The 22,413-nt window shown below is 36.0% G+C and overlaps 2 protein-coding genes across 21 annotated transcripts in view; one reads left to right on the top strand and one right to left on the bottom strand.

Annotated features, from left to right (window-relative positions):
• LOC137241108 (uncharacterized) overlaps positions 1-22,413 on the bottom strand; it is a 471,192-nt gene that overhangs the window by 12,838 nt on the left and 435,941 nt on the right. The window lies entirely within an intron of this gene.
• Positions 4,790-22,413, top strand: part of eys (eyes shut) — a 457,691-nt gene continuing 440,067 nt past the window's right edge. For all 4 annotated transcript variants that reach the window (XM_067768337.1, XM_067768335.1, XM_067768336.1 and 1 more), the window contains exon 1: positions 4,790-5,822. The gene's annotated coding sequence lies outside the window, so the exon portion shown is untranslated. The remainder of the gene's footprint in view (positions 5,823-22,413) is intronic.

Genomic DNA, 22,413 nt, shown 5'->3' with positions numbered 1-22,413 from the left:
GCCGCTAAGAGCAGAAGTTGTTACTCACACATATACACGCATATGGCTAGAAGAAAAATATAAACTACAGATATACACGTATATAGCTAAATAACCAAGCATGAGATACAACTGTTCTAAAAGGCATGCTGGTGAAACGTGGAAATCGGCGAACGAGGTAACCGAGGGTATAAAAGCAGCGCAAGCTGAGGAATCAGTAGTCAGTTTGATTTAAACACGCTATTAATGAAGCATAATTGTGAAGTATAAATGTGAAGTCCTATTCCCAAAGTAGTCTAAATAAATACATTTTTGCAATACTGAATATTGGAGTTATTTATTCGAGAGTTCAGCGATTCGTACGTTAGCAGAAAGTGCATAATTATCAGAAATCAAATTATCAAAAAATCTGATTTATGGTGTGATTCGCTTGAAACTCGGTACAGGGGTACCTCTTTGACCAAGATAATATTTGAAAAACTTTTCATTCTGGGAGGTGGACCAGGGCTCGACTTATCTTAGTATATATATATTTCTTATATGTGTTTGTGGCTTAACTCTTCCTCAACCACTGGATCGATTTTGATGATATTTCGTGCGTGTGTGTTCGAGGGGATTTGGCGATGCTTCAAATTCACAATGTGTTCTGATTTATTAGTTATTTTTCCGGTTAGTGAGCCAAGGACCGACATCTTCTAAAAAAATTGTTTATGGTACGATTTCTCTGAAATTTGGTATACGGCTACTTCGCTGACTTGCTTATTTTTCAGCAACTTTTCTTTCCGATAAGAAGACACACATTTTTTTTTGCAAAAGCTACAATACGACAGAGGCCTCGATTTACTGCAAGAGTAGCTACTTCGCAGGGAGAAGTATTATCGGGAAGAAAGACGGATCAGTTATACACGGGTATCTTATATATAAAAATTAATGCGGTTTTAGAAATTTTGGCTGCTTTAGTTTCATATAGTTTCGTAGTGTTCTTGTGGTCGCTCAGTTGAAGTAGGTAGTCGATTTGCGTGTAGAGATTCCATATATAAATAAATTTATGTGAGGGAGGGAGAAGCAATAGAAGTGGGTGAGGGAACTGTAAATGGAACGGCAATGAGAGAGTGAGTGTGAGTAGGGGCGGGTCTGGTAGTGTTTTTGGGACTGGGATTGGGAGAGGAGATGGTAGTGGAAAACTAAGAAAAGAATTGTACAATAACAAGACATGGCTTACTGACATCTTCAGTATATTTACACAAAGTGGTGCTAAAATCATCATGAAATGATCTCGAGGGTTCAGCAAAGTGATCCCGATTTAATCTGACTTAAAATCTTCGTATGATATGACAAGTGTACGATCGGTGCGCGAAATACAACAATAAGTTCTGCGAAGGTACCCTTAGTCGGTACGGCGCTATTTGGTTCAGAATTAATCCTAATAGCTTAAATTTTCCTGATAGCTCCCATCCGTGCAACCAACATGTGTCTAATACTCATGATAAATTGAAAAAATGTCAGGGCTATCTGTGTCACATTTCTGTTCGTAAACGAGGAAATGGTAAACAATTGAGATGTTGGGTGGTCTATCAATGAATCAAATCCATACTCTATATTTTAAAAGGTTTATTAAAAGAGGCCAAACACAAACGTATAAGTAGTTCTTATAATTTTTTTTTTTAATTTGTCCAGTTTGGCAAATAACTAAATTAAATTAGGAATAAGATCACAGTCGATAACAGTTTTTTGAAAAAAAAAAAATGAAAACTTTTTTAGTAGGTCATGAAAAAAACCTTAAAAATCAAAGCCGAAAAAGTCAAAAAAATTAAATTCGCAGGCCCGAATTTTTTTTTTTTGGGTATGCGTAGTGGAACTTTTTTTACTGAGCCCAAATCCTATCGAAAATACGATGGCGCGATATCGGTTAATAAATCTACCCACCCTAATATATATCCTTTACCGCCTAATCATTTGTGCCCGCCAATGAACTAAGCAAAAAATGCGAATGTATTTCTTATGAAAAAGAAAACAGCATTATCAAGAGTATTGAAGTAATTCAATCAAGCAAAGACACATACACACATACTTATTGATATATACAAATAAGTAAGAAGATATTTTTGCAAAGAAAGCGAGGTACAAATGTACACACACAAATATTCCACTAGGGAAACGTAAAGTATCAATGGTTAAGCATATAAATTGCAAATAGTATAATTTGATACTTAAAACGATTTGCTTGTACTACAAATCTAACAAACACTCATACAAATATAGAGGTAGAATACATACGGAGATGTACACACGTACGTTTCAGGGATATTAGCAGTTATAAGTTTTATTATGAAAATTGCTTTTTAATAATTATTTTTTGGGTCTTTTATTTCGCCCAAAAATTTTTTTTTTTTTTTTTTGAGTTTTTAAGAGTAAAATTTCAAATAACAGTTATTTAAATTTTTTTTTTATATTGCTCGAAAAATAACTCCTATGCTTGGAGTTTTTTCTTTCTCTAGCAAACAAACTATTTTTCGAGTTTTTAGACTGAAAGAAAAAGACTGGTAAAATAAACCGAAATAGGGTCAATACAACCGAAATTTCTGTCAATTTTTATCCATCGCAACAAGATGTTGAATCAACTGCGCACAAATCGTAGATTCGTAATTGACCGCTTTAGTAGTCAAATGAACAAAAAAGTTGTTGCGACAACTTTGTACGAAAGGCAATTGCAAGGCAAATGAGTTTTCACGGAGATCTTTTCATGGCAGAAATACACTCGGAGTGCTTGCCGAACAGTGCCGAGGGACGACCCCGTTTAGGAAAATTTTCTTCTAATTGAAAAACATTGTTTCTAAAATTTTTATGTTGCTTTGCACGGGGTGTGAACCCAGGGTCTTCGGTGTGGTAGGAGGAGCACGCAGCCATCACACCACGGCGGCCGCCATATACATATGTACGTAAATATGTGCATACATATAGTACACAACATGTATAAGTACAAAGTAGAGAGCGCATTGAGCGTAAAATTCTCTTTGAAATTTGCTCATGTATTGACTGTTGATCGCTGTTGAAATGACCAGTGAGATCAATTGTGTTAACAAAAAAATCAGTTAGATTGATTAGGAATCTGTCAATTTTGCAGAATTTTGTTAACTTAAGAGCGACAATTTCTCATCTGTTGAAATGACTAAGCTAATTTGTTCGCTTGACAAAGAACTCGGTCGAATTAACCATAATTCGATCAATTTCACCGAATCTCTGTTAAGTCAAGAACAACAGAACCGATGTGTTGATTTTACTAGCACCATTTCTTTCAGTGTATATCGCTCGATACAAGTGATACTCTTTTTGTTGTTTATTTCGCTCAAAAATAACTGGTTTTTTTCTTGAGATTTTATGTGTTCACTCTAAAAATAATAGTTATTATTTGAGATTGTAGTTTCTCTAGGAAAGTAATCGTTATAACTTTCATAATTTTTTTAGTTTTCTCTGTTTTTTTTTTTTTTTTAGTTTACAATTTCGCTCAGAACATACTAGATATTTTACAGTTTTTTACTAAGCTCGGTAGTAAACAGATATCTAATCAGTTTTTTGTTCGCTCGGAAAGTAACAGTTATTTAAGATAACAATTTTGAGTATTTAAACTTTACTCCGATAATATTTGTTTTTATTTAAGTTTTTTATATGCTGGGAAAATAACCGTTATTTCAAAACTTCCTTATTTTGTTGGGAAGTTTACTTGTTGTTTATTTCGCTAAAAAAAATAAGTTTTTTTTTCAAGATTTTAAGTTCGTTCAAAAAATAATAGTTAGTTTTTGAGATACTAATTTCGCTAGGAGAGTAACTGTTATTATTTCCATTATTTTTTGGTTTTCTATTTTCCTCGAGGCACAAAATTTAATTTTTTTGAGTTTTTTATTTCGCTCGGGAAATAACGTTCATTCTTTGAGGATTTTATTTTGTTCGGCAAATGAGAGATATTTTCGAGATTTTTGCTGAGCTCGGAAAATAACAGTTATTTATTGAGTGTTTTGGCCCACTAGAAAAGTAACAGTTATTTGAAATAATAGTTTTGAGTATTTTAACTTCGATCGGAGAAAAACTGTTGCTTTCCAAATTTATATATCGCTAGCAAAATAACTCTTATATTTCGAGTTTTAAATTTCGCTCGCAAAATAGAAGTTATTGCACCAGTTTATTTTAATCGCTCGAAAAATATTTCTCGATGTTTTTTTTTTTTTTTTTTTTGAAAAACTTTCCACTTTTCCCAAAAATATCATACGAACAAATGTATAACATAATCAATAACAGTTATTTGCAATCCCTGGTAAATTTGTATGCACTGACACGAGCACATTCGATTTGTTAGCTGTGGGCATGGCAGAAATCATTTGGTTACGTATACGACACGTTGGTCAAAAAGCCGGCTGGAAGTACTAAAGAAAACATAAACAAACCGGAAAATGTTTTGAACGAAAGAGAGTGGAAACAGAAATAAGCAAAACTAAGTATATAAAAATTCATTGAGCAGCAAAGGACTCGAATATGATGAGGAGAGAAAATTATTAAGTACGCAAAAACGAGAACGAGCGCAGAAATTGAAAAGAGAATGAGTTTGGTGAGAGTTCCGGTTTGCGCTGCGCCGACTCACCACACATATGCAGAGCGAGAGAAAAAAAACGTAAAATGAGCACTTCCCTTATTACAAATAAGTGTCAAATAAAAGTGGTAAGTGTAAAATCCAAAAATTACACAGAACAAAAGCAACCTTTGACAGCTCTCAATAAACTATGGCTTGATATGAATGCAGTTGTGGGCGCAATAAGCTAAAACCAATTGCATTCGGTACGCAATTCGCGACAATCGACCAAACATTCGAACCGGATCCTTACGCATATAACGGGGGTGGTGGCTCTTTGCATACATGCAATACCCTTGGCCGAGCAGTTGTCGACGAGCTACGGTTGCAAACGGTCGTGTTTCATTAAACAGCGCTTGACGCTTGAAATATTCAAAAATACTTTTGAACAATTTGAATAGTGAAATTGAAAAAATAAAAAGTTGAAATAAGTGTTACCATGCTGGTGCTCTATAATTAGCTCAGTAGTAGCAGCAAAACATTTTTTTTTGCTGTGCTTGTTTGCTGAGAAGTTGAGCCTAAATGCACATTGCACCCACAAACAGCGAACAGTGGTGGTATTGGCGTGTTGCACGAGTGACGTGTGACGTGATGTGACATTATTGTGGTTAGTGGTCGCAAAGGTTGCTGCTACTTTGTTGGCGTTTTCGTTTTTTATTTTTGTGCAGTGTAAAACGGAATTTGAACGCAAAGCTTAAATTGGTGTATGAAATAATTGCAAAAAAACCGAAAGGATAACTAGGTGGAGACATAAAAAAATGCGTAAAGCAGTATTTTAAAAATTTTCTTTAAAAATAAATCGATAAATCACTTCAATATTAAAAAAAAGTGCAAGAAATTTAAACCAAATGCATTAAAAAAAAAACTGTTATAAGCCATAAACCTGTGCGTACAATAAACAACGAAACTGAATTGTGTTAGTGTCTGGTGTTCAGAAGAAAGTGATTGTTTTCACGTATGAAAATTATTTAAATTTTTCTGCACTGCTACTTAAATTTAACGAAGAAATTTAAGTATTGCCTATTAGCTAACGAATTTGAGTGAAAGAATCAAAAGCTAAACAAATATTTCTGGTGTCTAATTTGTTTGTGTCCGCTTTGTTTCGTTCGGTTTCCTTAGCAATAAATAAAGTGCTTTGTGTTTGTTGTTAGCATGGCAACGTCATTTTAGGCCGTCTAAAGGGAAGAGGGTGCAAAGTATTACTTACATACTAAATTTGAAGGTAAGCAGAAATACCTTAACTTTTACACTTCCCTGCAAAAATCGCGAGTACTCCATGCATGCATGTATGGAGTACTCGCTATGGACCATGCGAGTGCTCTAAAATTAACCACAATTCATTCAAAAAATATGGTCCAATTAACATTGCGATGTCCTAGGACTGGACCATATACTCCAGCTTCGCATTACATCGGAGTAATCCATGGAGTACCCACAGTCCAATAAACATCGTATAGTGATTACAATCGTTAAAAACTAGCAATGATCGGCTTACAATATGTTCGTGTAGAAACATGAGTTGGTCCATTGCTGCATTACAGTGGAGTATAATGGTAAGTACTCCAGTGGACCACATGATCCAACGATTTTTGCAGGGTTGTTATTAAATTGAAAAGGAAACAGAATAAACAAGCAAGAATTATTATTAGTGTTTCTAAGAATCAGAGTTGGGCATTATTCGAGTAAATTTTTGTTTAGATAATATATTTGTGAATAATTTCGCAGCTTGAAAGCTCATAGTAAGCTCATTTAGATGGATGTTCCATCGTCTCGGGTGGGACATTTGCACGCAATATTTCACCTTGTTGACGCATTTTGGAAAAACCGGTTGAAGATTACAGCTTCTAATATATATGCAAATTATAATAAATTTTATAATTCGCGGGTGGGACAAAAAAAGACGTTATCCATTAGTGAAGCTATAAAATATAAAAAGTCTGAAAATATATGGAAGTAGCATGTATTGTTTAAATATTTTTAGATAAACGAACATTTAAGGAATCTAATAGTATACAAGCAATTAATTTTTCTTAAATGATTTTATTGCAGTTCAGAGTTTTGTGCATTTGGTATTGAAAACATTGCAATAACAAATATAACCTACAGACTGTGAACAACTTTTTTCATTAACAAACATTTTCTTTTTAACATTTTTTTTGTATTGACATTTGCTGGTTCTTGTTGTTGTGTATATACCATGACGTAGCAAATGCATACCCGTATAATTTGTTGGCGTTTTGTGTAAAAGTACGACACCAGCTTGAAAATGCAATGAAGCTAGGCCATTTGCACAAAATCCTGAATTTCCTTAATGTAAAATCAAATTACACGGGTAGGATTTATTGCAATGAAAAACGATAAATGAACTTGTTAATGATAATTAAAGTATTCCAAAGTATTAAAATATGTTGCACGTCATGGGATTAAATCGTGGGCTAAACAAATTTCAGTTACGGAAAATATTAAGAATTTTGGGTCTCTTAGACTTTGACTCAGATTCAAGGTCCATCATAAAACCCACTTCATAGATGTCGTACTTTAATTAAAAATTTTAGTGGACGTAACTAGTTGATATCTCTTATAGGATTATAGGGTAAATTACCAATGCCTGCTCATTTCTAATAACAGTTTCTGTATACTTGTCATGAATGGGACAAACTTATTGTTGCATAATTCCTTAACAACTTCATAGAAATCAAAGCTGAATCGTTGGATATAATTAAATCGAGTTTCTGACATTGTATAACAATTATCAAAAAAAGGAACGACTTGCAAAATTTAGAATAAAATTTTTTGGCTTTTCTTGTCACGGTTGGTACAAAGTTAACACTATTCGATAGATTTAATAATAATAATAAACGGATTATATAAATTCGTACTTTTCTCTGTTCTATTAAATAGTTGTGAGTTAATGCAGTTATTTTTTCTTTTGATGACTCGAGTTTTAAATCACAAATTGACAACTATTTCAAAACAAGCTTTTTATACTCAGCGTGCTTTGCACACAGAGTATATTAACTTTGATTGGATCACGGTTGGTTGTACAGGTATAAAGCAATCGGGATAGATATAGACTTCCATATATCAAAATCATCAGAGTCGAAAAAAAATTTGATTGAGCCATGTCCGTCCGTCTGTCCGTTAACACGATAACTTGAGTAAATATTGAGATATCTTCACTAAATTTGGAACACGAGCTTATCTGGACACAGAATAGATTGGTATTGGAAATGAGCGAAGTCGGATGATAACCACGCTCACTTTTTATATATTCAACATTTTGGAAAACACAAAAAATCTGATTATTTATGAAATAATACACATAGAATGTAGAAATTTGACGTGCGGACTGATATTGAGACTTTTGATAAAAAAAGAAAAAAAATTGTTTTAAATGGGCGTGGCATCGCCCTTTTTATGACTAAGCAATTTTCTATGTTTCGGGAGCCATAACTCGAAGAAAAATTAACATATCGTAATGAAATTTTGTACACATATTTTCCTTATAACAGAAAATATTTCTAGTAAAAATGGACGGGATCGGTTAAAGACCACGGCAACTTAGATATAAGACAAGATTAAAAGGTTCGTAGACTAAAATAATAAGATATAACTTAGCAAAAAATAATTTTGAGTCAATGATATTTCACTTATCAAGTTTTATTGTAAGAGGGAATGGAGAGACATTTTTTTAACGGGCGGTGCCACGTGATATGTAGAAAAGTAATTTATCTGAAATGAAATGTGCAATTGAAGCTCGCGCTGAGTATATAATGTTCGGTTACACCCGAACTTAGATACCTTTACTTGTTCTACCTGACTTAAATATGTAGTTTAATCTTCACTTTGCTTTATGAGACAAAAATGTGTTGAAAATGCATTTAAGAATACATTTAATATTTTTCGTTTGATTGAAGGTTTTCACAACATTTGTATCGACACGTTCTCTAGTTTTGTAAGAAAAATTATCTCCGCACAAAGGTTCTCTTTTGAATGGAACCTCTCTAAAGAAAAAAAAAAAATCCCACTCCGGTGAAAAAAGGCTTGAAAAGATTTACGTATAGTCGAAACAGCTTTCGCCTTGTCCGTCCTGATGTTACGTTGTATAAATTTTTCCCAAATTATTAAATAAATTATAAATCAAAAATTGCTTCAAATAAATGTTTTCATACATTTAAAAAGCAATAAAGGCACCCCCGCATAATTCATACAAAAAACAAAAATGTTTATATGTTAACTGAAAGACAAACATTTTTTTTTTTTTCATTATGCGAATAAAGAACAAAATAATTTATTCATCACCCAAATAATTTTATTTTTTTTTAAATAAACAAAATTATTTTTATTCGGTAATAACCCATGAACCAAGTAACAGATCTCGCATTAAAGACAACAACAAAAAGTAAAACTTCTGCTGTGACGCCACGCTTTTGAAATATGTTTCAAATGAAGTTAAATTTATAAGAGGGAAAGACAAAAAACAAAGAAAATTTTTTGAATTGGACTTCTATTGATATTTTTTGAAATTAAAATTATTAATTTATGAGAAATCTTAAATAAAAACAACACAAAACTTCATTTTAAACATTATCCATGGATTTTAGAAACCTCTCCGAAAAATTGTCAGTGGTTAGTGTTCTTTTCTCTACATCTCTAACGCGCAATAAAATCTTTAAGTTACTTGCTGCCAGCTCTTGGGGGAAAAATAAAGAAGCACTGTTTTCAAGGGAACTGTTCAGCCGCCTGACTTAAATGAAAATCAAAGGAGAACGCTGCAGGCCTGTTAGAATACTGCGCTCATACCTGCGGAGGATTGTCTCCTTATGACATTCCAGCAAATAACACACAATGATTTACGCAATACACAGTCTCCTTTTTTATTCACCCACTGTGAGCTCCATAATTTAAACAGCTTCAAAATATATTTTTCATATCGTGACAAAAGGGGGGCAGATGCGGAGATATCCCGATGTCTGATATCAAGATAGAACGCCATAAATGTCATGTATTTCCGGTTTGGTTGTTGTTGTAGCAATGCTTTTCCCCATCCAATGGGTGCGAGAACTCAGGAATTGCTAGACCATCTAACAGAATTCCACGGAAACTATCTATTTTTTACTAAAGAAAGTTAAAGGCGTTGGTTCCACATTGGAACTGAAAAGGTGGTTGATTTGTTACATACAGGACATACATTATGTATATAGGGGTTGATTCTGGATAGATAAAAGTTTTACCTATACGGTATTCAGCTGGCAGTTGTGCCAGAGTGATTCCCTGACAATTTGGCTTTTTCAACTGTGAGCTTCGGATATTGTACTCTGAGAACGGGGTTCGCCTGGCATTTATCGGCTACAACATTTCCGACGCGTTTTTGGTCCTCGTGGTGAATATGGTCGCTGAAGAATTGACCGATGATAATGCCAAATTTCATAAGGCGAAAAAACACCAAAGACTAGGAAGATAAAAAATAAAAAATAAATGTAAGGCGCGATAACCTCCGAAGAGATCTAAGGCCGAGCTCCTCTTCCAATTTGCGTCGTGCTCCTTTTGATTTTCCCTACAAATTGGCCCGACGGGACCTACATGTTTCAAGCCGACTCCGAACGGCATCTGCAAGGCAGATGAGTTTTCACTGAGAGCTTTTCATGGCAGAAATACACCCGGAGCGCTTGCCAAACACTGCCGAGGGGCGACCCCGCTAATAAAAATTTTCTTCTAATTGAAAAACCTTATTTCTAAAATTTTGATGTTGCTTTGCCCGGGGTGTGAACCCAGGACATACGGTGCGGTAGGCGGAGCACGCTACCATCACACCACGGTGGCCGCCAGACTAGGAAGATAGTTGTTAATTTTACAACAAAGTGCATAGATGAAAGGGCAGGACCTTTTGCAAGTATCGTGTAATCATTGGCGTAGAAAACAATGGTAAGTGCTTCGGGCGGGAAAGGCAGCTTCGATATGTAAAAATTAAATAATAGTGGGGATGGAACACGCCCCGCGGCATCCCTTAATTATTTCTTCTTGGTTTTGATGTTAAGTTCCTGAACTGGACCGAATACTATGCATCACCACAAACGATTAAAAGTCTCCTGGCTTAGAATTTGATTGAAAATAATAAACAATCGCCAGGAAAAAATCAACTTTTACGAAATTAAAATTTTTGTTCGTTAAGGAAAATCGTCAATGACAATTCAATGAAAAATAATAATTCAAGAAACGTAAAAACTTGAAGAGCGTTACGTCATTTGACAGTAACTTTTTTCCTAAATTAAATTACAAATACACGGTTGTGGCATTACGGGATCTTTAGTCATTGGTTCATGGGAAAAATTATTTCTGAGAACGAAAAGATTTATGAAAACTAAGAGCAAAATAAGCAAATTATAAAAAAAACGACACAAATTGTTTCTGAAATTTCCGTATACATAAGGACAGTCTTCTTTGTAGCAAGGATAATGAATATGAGTTTTCACTTCGTTTTTTTTTTTTAATAAATAAAAATAAATGAAATGCGCGATAACGTCCGAAGAGATTTTAGGCCGAGCTTCTCTTCCAATTTTTTTCCTTTTTATTAAGTCGATTTTATGTTTGTATGCAAGTTTCAGTACGAAATTGGGGAAGCAATTTTTCGAAAGCCTTTCGTGGTGCTAGAGTCGTGAAAATTGGAACGTACTTCAGAGCCCAATGACAAATTCAAGATGAAGAAATTTTCGCTAGGTACCAAAGTAATCGCGATATTTAGAAAAATAGGTCAAATGTGAAAATTTTGCTGTCAAGTTTTAAGAAATTTCTTGAACTGAATACATGAAACTTTGAAGATAACTTAGGGACACATTGACATTCAAGATGCAAAAATAAAAAAATATTCTAAATGCGGTAGTGAAACTAAATATGTGGACTTTTGCGCTTGGTCTTTAATTGAAATGGAAACTTGAAACCTAACACTTAGTTCAGGGCGACGCGACAATGCAGGAAATGGAGAAAAAATTCCTGCTAGGAGGTCCCCGGATAGAGGTAATTGGACAATTTATACGATAGTAGGGCGAGGAGAGGAGAAAGAAGACAAACTTCACGAAAAAAACTCTGTAGCCTTAACAGAAAAAATTAAAATGTTAGTATTGCTCATCCATTCATCGGACCTTGCGTCAGCGACGACTTTCCTTACTTGTCTCAATACAAAAATTTGGCACTAGATCGACCATATTGCGTTAGACTGACGGTACTCCTACAATTTTGGGTTACTAGGCAACAGAAAAAAAAAATGTTACCACAAATTCGCCGTTTCAAGCGCTAGTCGAATGAATATGGCGATCTGGTAACCGAATTTCAGAGAGTTTTTGGATTTTAGAGGGAACTCTTCCACTCACTCTTCACAAAAAATGCTGCGTAAGATTTTGTCATTGTACTTCAAAGCCAAGCTTTTATTCGGCGTTCGTAAAAAATACGTTTTAGCCCCAGCGGTCGTAGCTGCCAATATGCAATGAGCGGGAAGTTCCTCCGCAGAAAAATTATTCCATCGGAAACAAATTTTTTTTATATCATCAGAATTAATTTGCGCTTACTAGCTATTCCTATTTGGCGATAAATGACACCATTTGGAAGCACCAAGCGAGGCTAAGTTTTGCTCCACCTGCCTGTTCCATCTCAGTGGAGGTCTCCCTCTACCTCTGCTTCGAAACTGCATTTTCGAATGGAAAACTTTCTTGTGCAAATCGTCTTCGTCCATCCGCAAAACATGACTTAGCCAGCGAAGTGTATGGGGTTTTATTCGCTGTACTATCATCATGTTTGCGTAAAGCTCTCATCTTCTTTCGACGACATCCATGATTTTGAGCCATACATCAGGTCAGGTATGATGAGCGACTTTTAGGGCCTTATTTTTGTTCGTCGAGATACGACTTCCCTCTGTAATTTCCTACTCAATCCAAATCAAACGTAGAGTTATTGTCACTCCGTTTGATTTCTAAGAGCTGGTGCTGCACTCAAGTATACGAAATCCTTCACAGTCTTGAATTTATATCCGTAAACAGTCACGTGGCTGCCAAGGTGCGAGTGCCCCGATTCTTTCGTGGATGACAGCAAATACTTCGACTTTTCCTCATTTTTGCTGCTTTACCTAGAATTTCTATCAAGGTCACATATTTTCAGAGCTTCAATTGCTTTCGGAGGAAAATCTCCGCCAGTTCTACCATGGAGCCAACAATGTATCAATGATAACTAAAACATAAAACAAACGGTTTCGCACGGATCTAGATATTGAGGACAATCCTTTGGAAGGGATGAACTCTTGCCAAAAATTTTTGAGAGACTTCCACTGAGCTAAAATCTTTTCACAGTTCAAATGATGGAGACAGTGAAACAAAGTGAAAAATATTCCGGCGACACATGGTGTTGGAAAATTAGAAAACTCGTTCGAGATTTGGAATGTTTCAATCGGTTATTGTATAACTTCCTTGCAAGCCATAGACTTGAAATTTTAAACGTATTTTAGAAGTTAAAGAAAGTGCATACATAGTGCCGATAGTAGACGCGCGGAGGGAGGGAGAATTTTGTTATCAGTTGAGCCATTGAGCTACAAACTTTAAACTTCACACACACTGCAAAGCTCCGAGGCATTGCATCAATATAAAAAAACGTTCCTGAAGCTGCTTGTTTCTATATTGATTAGTATTTAATGTATTTCCTTTACATACACAAGTTCATATACAGGTCTTTAATAGCTTCGAAGATTTGGCTAAATACAATATGTACAGCAACGAATACGAAAATAGCAAGGGCATTTTTTTGACCAAATTTGGTATTTTAAATTAAAATTTTTTCAGTTTCGATAATTTAAGAAAGGTAAACTTAGGTGAAGGCGTGGTATAAAAAAGAAGGTAGTTCCACCAAAAAATTTTTTACGTATTTGGGAACTTTTGAACTTTCATAATAGCTATCATCCGGTGGCAAGATCCTGAGCCAGATAAATAATTTTGCATGTAAATGCAACAACAACGATTTGAGCCAGGTAAATTCAGATATAAGTCTGGTTCAATTTGTGAGCCGGACAATTTCTTAATTACTTCTTTTTAGGTTGGCAACGCGGCCTTTAATATACCCACTTTTTCAAAAATAGATGTCGCTGCTTAGCCTTTCGCCGTATGAGTTAAATACATCTGCCTATCACATTTCACGTGTGCGAAAATTTCACGACATCTGCTTCCCAAGTCTCTCAATGATCCAGAGCATTCCCGTGAGAATTGAGCGGGAGCCGGAGCTGTAAAACTCACTGAAATACGGCCAATGTTTGTTGTTTTGTTAGAAGCGTTGACATACCGTTACTGTTTAAGGCGAAATTGTGGTTTTTCGGGATGGGCATTTCTTTCAGGTTGGCAATGGTCATCTGAGACAATAATAGCCGTGTTTTTTTTTATACGCGTATACGTTTGGGCGTAAAAAAAACGCTTATCCTCGCTTAGTAAATGCTTATGAGGCCCATCTAGCGGCTGTGGCTAAATAACTAGCTACAGAACAGGGTGTACCTAAAATCGGATACACAAACCTCTTGTGGCCATAATGTATCACAAGCACACACACAAGATTGCGTATTGCGCAATTAAACAAAAGATCAGCTGTTTTTTATGGGCAATTTTTACGTCATTTTTCTTTAGCTCTTTTTTTCTCTCTTTCTTTCATTTGCTCAAGCAGTCAAGTGTGACGTAGTTGCGCAGAACGAAGTAATTTTGCACTCGTGAATGCGCAATCTTCTGTGTGCGATTTATGATAATGTATAAGTTATAGGTGAATCAGTTGCGATGAATAATGGATATACACCATTTTTGGAGGTGAAGCATAGAATTAGTGTAGAGGTGAAACATAGACACATATTTCAGTGACATCTGAGTATAATGCGTATTGAAATTTAGTTCTACTAATTTTATGCGCTGCAATTTCAAAGGTGTATTTAAGGTCTGATGCTTAGCAGTCCATATAAAGTTTAAGCGTAAACGTCTATAGATGTAAAATAACAAACACGGTTAATAACATGCTCTAGTACGATGTATGTGTGTACATATCGATTGAGACTTCAGTAAAACATGCAATTTTATTGAAAAATAGTGGATGCTAACTACATTGGTTGATGACTCATATGGTAGCTTGACCCCAAGCAGAAAACAAATACCTACAGGAAAACCCCTGTTGTTCTAGCATGACCCTATTACCATGCTTCTTTATTGGATATTTCCCAAGACATATTGTGAAAAAGTGTGTGGTAGGTATTTAATTTGTCGCACTCCACATCCCTGCCAATGCTATAGTGGCCCAGAATATGCATCTGCGGGGCTTGCCCCGAGGTGACCCTGTTACAAAGGGCATAAGGAAGCTCACATGTAGTGGCTAATCTGCAAAACTACAGGGGGAAATGTTCTCTAAAAATGGCTTAACAATTACTTCCTCCAGCGCTACACTTGAATTATGCGATAATTAAGAAAGCAAAAAATATGGACTTGTAGCTAATTTTTCACCATTTACTTTCATAAAAATTGCATTTATATACTAAACTCTTTAGAAAAAGCGGTTTTGGGTTATAAAGACACCCTTTGGTCAAGCAATTGACAAACGTAAATGTTTTATCAAAATATTCTGAGCAAAAGTACGTACCCTACGGCTGTATTCCCTTGGCTGCTTTGCATACTTCGATCCATGATTCTTCCACCACAACAGTTTTCGGGAGCTCGAAAAACTTACTAAATATCTTCTTTCTAGGCTCATATTTCGTATTGAAATATTTTCAACGCATGCGGCTCATTTTTATACTCAGTTGAGCAGAGCTCACAGAGTATATTAACTTTATTTGGATAACGGTTGGTTGTACAGGTATAAAGAAATCGAGATAGATATATACTTCCATATATCAAAATCATCAGTATCGAAAAAAATTTGATTGAGCCATGTCCGTCCGTCCGTCTGTCCGTCTGTCCGTTAACACGATAACTTGAGTAAATTTTCAGTTCACGTACTTTTCTGAACTCACTTTGCATTGGCATAAAAAATGGCCGAAATCCGATTATGACCACGCCCACTTTTTCGATATCGAAAATTACGAAAAATGAAAAAAATGCCACATTTCTATACGAAATACGAAAAAAGGGGTGAAAAATATAATTAGATTGGTTTATTGACGCAAAATATAACAAGGCGAAATCAAAAGCCCATGGAATCTTGGCAGGAATACTGTTCGTGGTACTACATATATAAATAAATTAGCGGAAACCGACAGATGATGTTCTGGGTAAAACTGGTCCACGTTTTGGTCAATATCTCGAAAACGCCTTCACATATACAACAACCACCACTCCCTTTTAAAACCCTTATTAATACGTTTATTTGATACCCATATCGTACAAACACATTATAGAGTCACCCCTGGTCCACCTTTATAACGATATCTCGAAAAGGCGTCCGCATATATAACTAAGTCCTACTCCCTTTTAAAATACACCTTATCACCTTTCATTTGATACACATATCGTACAAACCAATTCTAGAGTCACCCCTGGTCCACCTTTATGGCGATATCTCGAAAAGGCGCCCACCTATAGAACTAGGGCCCAATACCTTTTAAAGTACTCATTAACACCTTTCATTTCATACCCGTATCGTACAAACAAATTTTAGAGTCACCCCTGGTCCACCTTTATGGCGATATCTCGAAAAGGCGCCCACCTATAGAACCCATATCGTACAAACATATTCTACGGTCAGCCCTGGTCCACCTTTATGGCGATATCCCTAATGGCGTCCACCTATAGAACTATGGCCCACTCCCTCTTAAAATACTATCTAATACCTTCCATTTGATACGCATGTCATACTAACACATTCCAGGGTTAGCCTAGGTTCATTTTCCTACATGGTGATTTTCCCTTATTTTGTCTCCATAGCTCTCAGCTGAGTATGTAATGTTCAGTTACACACGAACTTAGCCTTCCTTACTTGTTTTCTTTTATATTTAAAACTAGCTTATGCCCGTGGGTTTTACCCCACGTTTCTATAAAAATATGCAAGCTACGCGTAACTAGCCATGGGAAGAACATGAGTTGGTAAGATTGACTTCTGCTGCAGCTAATGACTCTTGTTGTATGATATAATCATATTTGTAACAGGATTCCCCTCACGTAGGTGAGGTTGACAATTGAGTTGCAGAAGCTCTGAAGCTATAGAGGTTTGTATTGCGCTCATCAATCCCTTGATTCGCATCTAATGATCGTCCATGGGATTCATTGATAGGGATACGAAATTTGGGGCATTTAAAATTGAAAAGACAAATCTATCGGTATCAATGGAATCCTCGGTTTTGTGACGAAAAGCCTCGTCCCACTATATAAGCGTGGAGAATCGAAATAATGAAGCATAAATATTATGATATTATGGGCCCTTTTTAAGGGGCAATTGATTAGGAGAAATTTCTGATGGCTCCAAAGAGCTAATAAACTCAACCGGATATGCACAGCATGGCACTCTTCCACGACTGTGTTAATAGAGTGATAAGTTGCCTTGGTTAAGTGATATTAACATCCTCATTTTAAGGTGCTTAAATGCCTTTTCTCAAAGCCATTTATAGTTCGTAAAGATAGATTCAATATTTTGAAAAACTTTAGCTATTAAAGCTTCAGGTGATGTCATAGTTTCTCAAAAACTTGCAGGAAAAGAAATCAAATCTGTTAGTAAAGAAATAGGAATTATGCCATAATTAATTTCAAGAAGTTGTTTAGCAAAAGCTGCTGCTGGAGTATTTCCGACAAAATGCGCTCTCATATTTCTAAAGAGAGTAAATTTTTTTACGTAAAGGCGTCTATAGACGAAAAAGCACGCATTTACTTCAACTGCGGTTGTTCCAGCGAGTAACAGGAAAGCACCAACTTTGGGATGATCATTACACCTTAAAATTACATCAATTAATATCAAATTAAACAGAAATGTTTTTTTTTCGGTTCCTCCATGTGTATCCAAAATATCAACCCTAAAGATAACATAAAAGAATACTAACCCTTATTTTCTTAGTGGTGTGAGGGATTGATCCAATTTAACTCTTTACTGGATTTCAATGTTCCTGCATGAATACTTCCAGAGTTATGCTGTATCAAACATTCCGTTTGTATAGTAGGAGCCGCCCTCTTTTTATACCTTTCATGAACATGAAATGGTATATTAACTTTGGTCCGACGTTTGTAACGTTGAGAAATATAGAAGATAGACTCACCATTAAGTATACCGAATTGATCAGGGCGAGGAACTGAGTTGATATAGCCATGTCCGTCTGTCCGTCCGTCCGTCTGTCCGACCGCCTGTTTGTTTGAATGCAAACTAGTCCCTCAAATTTTGAGATATCTCAATGAAATTTGGCACAAGGATGTATTTTTGTATTATATTAGACATTTGTCGGATCCGGTAGGATCGGACCACTATAACATATATCTCCCGTACAACCGATCGTTCAGATAAGACGATTTTGGCCATTCCTGCTGCAATTTAGAAATTATAAACGTGAAACTCAGTGATATATAGTCTGATAAATCATAGAAGATATCCTGAGAAAATCACTTTGATCGGAGCTATATATAGTATATATCCCATACAACCGATCGTTCAGATAGAGAGATTTTGGGCCATTTCTCCCTTAGTTTTCAATAAAAAAACGTGAAACTTGGTGATATATATTCTAACATATCAGAGAAGATTTCCTGTAAAAATCATTTCAATCGGAGCTATATATAATAAATATTCCATACAACCGATCGTTCAGATAAGGGGGTTTTTGCCATTTTTATACTCAGTTGAGCAGAGCTCACAGAGTATATTAAGTTTGATTTGATAACGGTTGGTTGTACATATATAAAAGACTTCCATAAATCAAAATAATCAGGATCGAAAAAAAATTTGATTGAGCCATGTCCGTCCCTCCGTCCATCCGTCCGTCCGTCCGTCCGTTAACACGATAACAGTAAATTTTGAGGTATCTTGATGAAATTTGGTATGTAAGTTCCTGAGCACTCATCTCAGATCGCTATTTAAAATGAACGATATCGGACTATAACCACGCCCACTTTTTCGATATCGAAAATTTCGAAAAACCGAAAAAGTGCGATAATTCATTACCAAATACAGATAAAGCGACGACACTTGGTAGGTCAGTTGAACTTATGACGCAGAATAGAAAATTAGTAAAATTTTGGACAACGGGCGTGGCACCGCCCACTTTTAAAATAAGGTAATTTAAAAATTTTGCAAGCTGTAATTTGGCAGTCGTTGAAGATATCATGATGAAATTTGGCAGGAACGTTACTCCTATTACTATATGAACGCTTAAAAAAAATTAGCAAAATCGAAGAAGGACCAGGCCCACTTTTAAAAAAAAAATTTTTAAGTAAAATTTTAACAAAAAATTTAATATATTTACAGTATATAAGTAAATTATGTCAACATTCAACTCCAGTAATGATATGGTGCAACAAAATACAAAAGTAAAAGAAAATTTCAAAATGGGCGTGGCTCCGCCCTTTTTCATTTAATTTGTCTAGGATACTTTTAACGCCATAAGTCGAACAAAAATTAACCAATCCTTTTGAAATTTGGTGAGGGCATAGATTTTATGATGTTAACTGTTTTCTGTGAAAACGGGCGAAATCGGTTGATGCCACGCCCAGTTTTTATACACAGTCGTTCGTCTGTCCTTCCGCATGGCCGTTAACACAATAACTTGAGCAAAAATCGACATATCTTTAATGAACTTAGTTTACGTACTTACTTGAACTCACTTTATCTTGGTATGAAAAATGAACGAAATCCGACAATGATCACGCCCACTTTTTCGATATCGAAAATTACGAAAAATGAAAAAAATGCCATAATTCTATACCAAATACGAAAAAAGGGATGAAACATGGTGAGGTAATTGGATTGGTTTATTGACGCGAAATATAACTTTAGAAAAAACTTTATAAAATGGTTGTGACACCTACCATATTAAGTAGAAGAAAATGAAAAAGTTCTGCAGGGCGAAATAAAAAACCCTAAAAATTTTGGCAGGTATTACATATATAAATAAATTAGCGGTATCCAACAGATGATGTTCTGGGTCACCCTGGTCCACATTTTGGTCGATATCTGGAAAACGCCTTGACATACATAACTACCACCACTCCCTTTTAAAACTCTCATTAATACATTTAGTTTGATACCCATATCGTACAAACACATTCTAGAGTCACCCCTGGTCCACCTTTATGGCGATATCTCGAAAAGGCGTCCACCTATAGAACTAAGCCCCACACCCTTTTAAAATACTCATTAACACCTTTCATTTGATACCCATATCGTACAAACATATTCTAAAGTCACCCCTGGTCCACCTTTATGGCGATATCTCGAAAAGGCGAACACTTATAGAACGAAGGTCCACTCCCTTTTAAAATACTCATTAACACCTTTCGTTTGATACCCATATTGCACAAACGAATTCTAGAGTCACCCCTGGTCCGCCTTTATGGCGGTATCTCGACACGGCGTCCACCTATGGAACTAAGGATTACTCCCTTTTAAAATACTCATTAACACCTTTCTTTTGATACCCATATTGTACAAACAAATTCTAGGGTCACCCCTGGTCCACCTTTATGCCGATATCTCGAAACGGCGTCCACCTATGGAACTAAGGATTACTCGCTTTTAAAATACTCATTAACACCTTTCATTTGATACCCATATCGTACAAACGCATTCTAGAGTCAACCGTGATCCACCTTTATGGCTATATCCCTAAATGGAGTCCACCTATAGAACTATGGCCCACTCCCTCATAAAATACTCTTTAATGACTTCCATTTGATACACATGTCATACAAACACATTCCAGGGTTTCCCTCAGTTCATTTTCCTACATGGTTATTTTCCCTTATGTTGTCACCATAGCTCTCAACTGAGTATGTAATGTTCGGTTACACCCGAACTTAACCTTTCTTACTTGTTTATTTTATATTTATCTTAAAAACCGTTTAGGTATTTACATCTGTTCAATATATATTCTTATCTTATACATCCGATTATTGGAGATTACGAACGGGATAAGATTATTGTTCAGCCCCATTCATGAAAGGTATGAAGTCTTCGGCACAGCCGAAGACAGTCCCGTCCTTACTTGTTTTATATTGAAGTTATGTTTAGCCTATGACCATCTTGGGAAGGTTTCTAGTGGGTGATTCAAATTTAGTTGTGATCGGCCGATCCGTTTAGGACGCAACCCGATTTATACCTACAAACAAACATTCATAATTTTAACTTTATATATATATAGATAGAAAGTGCGGATAGACTGAAGTTAACAAAAAGTTTGCAGACAAAGTTTTACTTTAAAAAGCTTGATTTTTCTATTTAAAAAAAAATAATAATATTTAGGAAAGGTTTTGTTTGCATGTATTTAAGGAAATCAACTTATTGACCATTTCGGAAAAATCCGGGGTTTTGCCTCAAAATCTCGCAGATTGTTCAAACATTTTCAGGAGTAGCTCCATGTGGAGGGATTGCCCCTGGTTCACTTACTCCAGAGAGGGTTCGAACCTAACCCCGGTCTTTGGAATTGCTGCGTTTGCTGGAAAGAAATAGAGATACATAAAATGGTCACACTTTTGTCTGTATATCTCGTGCAAAGCATAGTTTCACCTGCGGTTAACTCCTAATAATCGTCGCGAACACAATTTCTTTATATCATTTGTGGCTGCTCGGCGGTCATTCACAAAGGCGACTTACGGTTGCTATTAATGAACTTTTAATACTCATGCCTCTAGTGGTACAGGTAGCTTCCAGTTTTTTCGGCTGTTTTTAAGAGCCACAATTCCCGATGTGCGAACAGTACCAATCCCGACCACCAGCCGCTACCACGCCTCCTGACTCTCACACCATATGCCAGCACAGAAGCTATAGGACTGAGAATTCGAACTCTTACCTTCGTCGACGTCACTGTCCTAGAAGCTCTAGGTGTAGCTCCGAAGACTTTTTGACGGATGTTTTTGTCGCGCTATGCTGCCGAGCTACACAAGAGAAACACCCTGAAACGTTGGACAGTCACTATTCGGCCAAGGATGCCGCCCTCGAAATCATAAGCAGTCTCATGGGTAAAAATCATATAATCCTCGGCGTATCTACATAATTAAAAGGACCGTGGATAAAATGTTTAAAATGTAGACCAAAGTTTGCAGACGTTTGTGTTCACAACATTGATTTCAATAGTCTTTGTTGAATCGAAACGATATTTTAGAATGAAAGTGGACCCATTTTAAGTTGAAAGATGTTAACTGCTGTTTTCCGGCCCTATAATATAAGAGCTCATTATGGATGACCGCGTAGATTCAGTTTTCAGAGTGGTTCCACGGTCCACTAGGTTAGGGTAGTAGCACACACGGTCATTAGTTCGACTATCTTGGGAAAGCTTTTGCTTCATCACTTCGAGTGTTCCTGCGAAGGACAAAGCCTCATCTGGTAAATATATGTGACTACCTATTCACATTTGTAAAAGGGGCCGTAACGTGTAGGTGATATTTAAACTTGTCAGGCTATAATCAATGTGATTCACTCCAAGGGCCTAGTTTTGGATAGGGCCGCCAACTTTAGGAAATGCCAAACCGGGAGACTTGGGTGTTGAAGGATGAGGTGTGAAAATCAAAATTAACATTTCAGACGGTATTGTACAGTTTTGCAAATAAGCAACAGATGTTTGAATGTAAGCCCAAGTGATTTTTCAAACCCTTCTCATACGTACATATATCCTCAATTTAAGA

This window comes from Eurosta solidaginis, chromosome 2 (assembly GCF_040869045.1).
Source record: "Eurosta solidaginis isolate ZX-2024a chromosome 2, ASM4086904v1, whole genome shotgun sequence".
Taxonomy (NCBI): Eukaryota; Metazoa; Arthropoda; class Insecta; order Diptera; family Tephritidae; genus Eurosta; species Eurosta solidaginis.
Note: the sequence above shows the minus strand (reverse complement) of the source record. Positions and strands in the feature narration are given on the sequence as shown.